This window comes from Nerophis ophidion, linkage group LG11 (assembly GCF_033978795.1).
Source record: "Nerophis ophidion isolate RoL-2023_Sa linkage group LG11, RoL_Noph_v1.0, whole genome shotgun sequence".
In the NCBI taxonomy this organism is placed as follows: domain Eukaryota; kingdom Metazoa; phylum Chordata; class Actinopteri; order Syngnathiformes; family Syngnathidae; genus Nerophis; species Nerophis ophidion.
Genome location: NC_084621.1, coordinates 61,423,876 through 61,428,875, shown reverse-complemented (window position 1 = coordinate 61,428,875; position 5,000 = coordinate 61,423,876).

The window sequence follows — 5,000 nt, the reverse complement described above, 5'->3', positions numbered from 1 at the left end:
CAATCAATCAATCAAAGCTAGCGCGATTTTCTCTTACTGTTGATATAGGGGGCATTTAGCTTTTCTCGAAGGAAAATTTCTCATACTTGTGTTGTGTTTGGCTGTACAAATCGTTCAAATCGCAAAAAGAAAACATTTCTCCAGAGTTCCTCGAGCGGTAATTAAAGAGGGCAGAAAGGGAGATTTTATGAAACAACAAAAAGAAAAATGGCACAGACTAGTTCAAGGGAGCAGTTAAAGAACGCACAAGTTTGCAGTGATCACTTCAGTAAAGGTTTGTTAAATATAGTTTCAACATTTATCATTTCCCACTTAAGAATTATATTGATTAATATTTGTATTTCCTAAACAGGTTCGCCCTCGAGTGTTTCGAACAGCACCAACTCAGCCAGTCTAAGAAAAATAAATCAAATCTGAGCAAAACCTAAAAGAGTTAAGCTTTTACCAAAGACAGCCATCATATATCACACTTAGAGAACATACACAATGTTGACATCGATAATCATATTTAAGATAAAGACGGGGGAAAAAAAAAGATTTGTCAAGTGATATCAAGGATTCAATCAATCAATCAAAGTTTATTTATATAGCCCTTAATCACAAGTGTCTCAAAGGGCTTCCCAAGACATATTGACAACCTCAGCTAAGATCCCACATCAGGGCAAGAAAAAAACTCAACCCAATGGGCACAATGAGAAACTTCGGAGGTGACCGCAGATGTGAAACTTTTCGAGGTAAAGGGAAGGTGGGACACCAGCGGGTAGTTTACCATGAGGTCAGGATCGAGGTTAGGTCTTTTGAGCAAAGGAAGAATAATCACTTTTTGAATGCTAGGGGAACAGTGCCAGAGGAAATAAGTTTATAGTATTTAGCACTGATGGTCCTAATATCACAAACAGCTCCTTGATACGTTTGCCAGGAAGTGGGTCAAGTAAATATGTTGTTTGTTTCGTCCCATTTACACATCGCAGGAGTTCCTCTAATGATATTTCATCAAAAAGAGAGATACTATTTTGGAGGGGAATATCCGTTGTATAGACATTCGTATCTGTGTTAATAGACCACAGTTGTAGCTGGGACACCTTGTCTTTAATCTCCTTTCTAATGAGTAAAATGTTCTTATTAATGAAATTCATAAACTCACGGTGGCAGAGGAGTTAGTGCGTCTGCCTCACAATACAAACGCCCTGCAGTCCTGGGTTCAATCCCAGGCTCGGGATCTTTTTGTGTGGAGTTTGCATGTCCTCCCCGTGACTGCGTGGATTCCCTCCGGGTACTCCGGCTTCCTCCACTTCCAAAGACATGCACCTGGGGATAGGTTGATTGGCAACACTAAATTGGCCCTAGTGTGTGAATGTTGTCTGTCTATCTGTGTTGGCCCTGTGATGAGGTGGCGACTTGTCCAGCGTGTACGCCGCTTTCCGCCCGATTGCAGCTGAGATAGGCGCCAGCGCCCCCCATGTGGGTTCATTTATTATTTGTGTAAGACCACAGCTACCAAGTAGTATGAAGCATGGAGGGTCTGATGGGGTAGTCATATGGATATTAAAATCCGACATTACAATTATATTATCTGCCGTTTGCGAGTAGCATGTTTTTCATAAAGTATGTACTGTGGATCTATTCCATTGCATAGTATGATTTTCTTCTCGTATTTGCTTTTTGCAGGATTTAAAGGCCTACTGAAATGAGATTTTCTTATTTAAACGGGGATAGCAGGTCCATTCTATGTGTCATACTTGATCATTTCGCGATATTGCCATATTTTTGCTGAAAGGATTTAGTAGAGAACATCGACGATAAAGTTCGCACTTTTGGTCGCTAATAAAAAAGCCTTGCCTGTACCGGAAGTGTGTGCGCATGACATCACCGGTGTGAGGGTTCCTCACAGCCTCACATTGTTTATAATTTGAGCCACCAGCAGTAAGAGCAATTTGGACCGAGAAAGCGACAATTTCCCCATTAATTTGAGCGAGGATGAAAGATTTGTGTATGAGGATATTGATAGTGAAGGGACTACAAAAACAAAAAAATATATAGATAAAATGAAAAGCGACGGCTCCGGGGGGCGGCAGTGTGAGCGTTTCAGATGTAATTAGACATTTACTAGGATAATTCTGGAAGATCCCTTATCTGCTTATTGTTTTAATAGTGTTTTAGTGAGATTGTAAAGACATGCCTCAAAGTTGGATGGCTTCGGTGAACACGCCAGTGTCTCAGAGAGAAGCCGAGTAGCCAAGCTCACAGCTGACTTTTTTGACAGCTACTGCAGGACACATAATCCACTGATGTCTCTGGTAAGATATATATCACAATTTTCCCATCCAAAAACATGCTGGTTGACGTAGAGAAACATGTTCGCTTGACCGCTCTGTGTTAAAGCTTCACAACAAACAAAGAAACACCAGCTGGTTCTCGGTGCTAAAGACAGCTGCAATACACCGCTTTCCACCAACAACATTGTTCTTTATAGTCTCCATTATTAATTGAACAACTTGCAAAAGATTCAGCAACACAGATTTCCAAATTACTGTGTAATTATGCGATGAAAGGAGACGACTTTTAGCCGTAAGTGGTGCTGAGCTTAAATGTCCCCTCCAACCAATGACGTCACAAACACATGTCATCATTCCGCGACGTTTTCAACAAAAAACTCCACGGGAAATTTAAAATTGTAATTTACTAAACTAAACCGGCCGTATTGGCATGTGTTGCAATGTTAATATTTCATCATTGATATATAAACTATCAGACTGCGTGGTTGGTAGTAGTGGGTTTCAGTAGGCCTTTAAACTTTTGTTGTACTCAGATAGCCATCTTGGCTTGGTTAACCACTCTAGTTTTTACTTTGAGGAAGAAGTCACGTGACGGAATATAAGAAATAGTACATTGCCTAACATGCCACTTTACAGCCAGGTGAAAGCGCTGTTCTGTCGTGTGTCAGTTTTTTCCATTAACCATGCTGTTGGTTTATTCAAATAGGTAAAAGTGCATTATATGTCCCAATATACACGGCTTGTCTCAACATTTTGTTGTCACAGATGATACCGAGTCACGTCAAATCTCCTATGTACGGCAATGTCAAGTTTCTGATACAACCATTTGTCATTTTCCATCTGGGCAACGCTGCTTTACATTTGATTACATTACATTTTCTTTTCATTAGTTTTGGCTGGTACCTTAAGACTCAGGTTTACGGCATTATATGCCCCATGATTTAAGATGTACTTTTTACAATACTGCAATCTGAAATGTAGTATTTTGTGGAATAGTTGACTTAGTACAGTGTTCAAAGTAAAAACAATACAAATAAAGAAATGGTCCAAAAATCTAAAACACCATCTAATAGTTGCAAAGGGAAAGTTTTGCAAATTAAAAATGTTGCAAGTTAAAAAACAAAAGCAAAATAAAAATATTGCAAAGGCCAAAAACAAAGGCATGGGACAAACTTCTCCATAGCTTTGCTTCCGTTAGCTTTATACACGCGTTCCTGGATACCTACCACCTCTACTGGGTAGAACGGAGAGCCTCTTGATTAGATTAAAACCCGCTGCCACCTAGCTGCAGGTGTATGTATTGTTCTAACATGAATACTACGGACACATAATCTCCAGGAGTCCCCGTTGCCCTATATGAGAAACAATGGATTAAGGTCATTGGGCATTTGAAAAAACAAAAAACATGTGCAACTGGGATAGATTCTAGTATCCCCCACCAGAGAGGGACAAGCAGTAGAAAATATATGGATGAATAGTAAATATACGAGACACCTTTGTTCTTATTTATTTACAAAACTTTATTCATTTCCATTGCTTGTGGGTTCAAAATCTATTGTCTTTTTTTCCTTCTCTAAAAAGTATATACATTAGATACAAAGCTAAAAATAACCTAGATCATTAAAAAACTGACCCAACCCTAAATGTGGGAAACCCTACCCGGACTAAAATAACAGGGCAGTAGTGATATTGTATAGTGATTTAATAGTGACACTATTTTGTTTTTTAAAGCAAACAAAAATTACCGTTTTCAGGTACTTGAAAGACCATAAAGTTTTATCATGAATAAGACAAGTGTTTTTTTTTGTATTGTTTAGCTTCATTATGAATGCACTCAACACTGGTCGGAATTACAGCAACTGATTAAAGGCAGAACTCCTGAGAATACAGTAGGTTTATTTATGATACACATAACAGATGATATGAGCAAAGAAAAAGGGTTGGAAAAAAAAACCCAACGTTGCTATAAAATACTGTAGCTGTATTCAACTTGCTGAATATACATTTTTTACTGCGATTATGTGTGTGTGTGTGTAGATACACACACATACAAGCATAAATACACACACATATACATATATATATAAATATACACGTATACATACATATATATATATACTGTATATGTATGTATATATATATATACATATACATACATATATATATATACTGTATATGTATGTATATATATATATATATACATATACATATATATACTGTATATGTATGTATATATATATATACATATACATATATATATATGTACTGTATATGTATGTATATATATATATATATACATATACATATATATATGTACTGTATATGTATGTATATATATATATATATATATATATATATATATATATATATATATGTATATAAAATTAAACATTTTACATTGCATTTTCTTTTTTAATTTGGTTTTGCACACTCTGCCACATCTAGCATCCTGCCGCTGCTGCACATTTTGGCCAGATTCTATGGACAGAAATATGTTAAATCAGTGGCTTATTAAAAGATAGAGAGAGAAAGAGAGAGAGAGACAGAGAGAGAGAGAGAGAGAGAGAGAGAGAGAGAGAGAGAGAGAGAGAGAGAGAGAGAGAGAGAGAGAGAGAGAACAAACTATAACATTAAAAACAATCTTACATTAGCTGCTCGTATGATGCTGTTGGGAGACTGTAGGGCTGCAAGATCCGTTAGAATTTTCTTGAGATCATTGTTGCA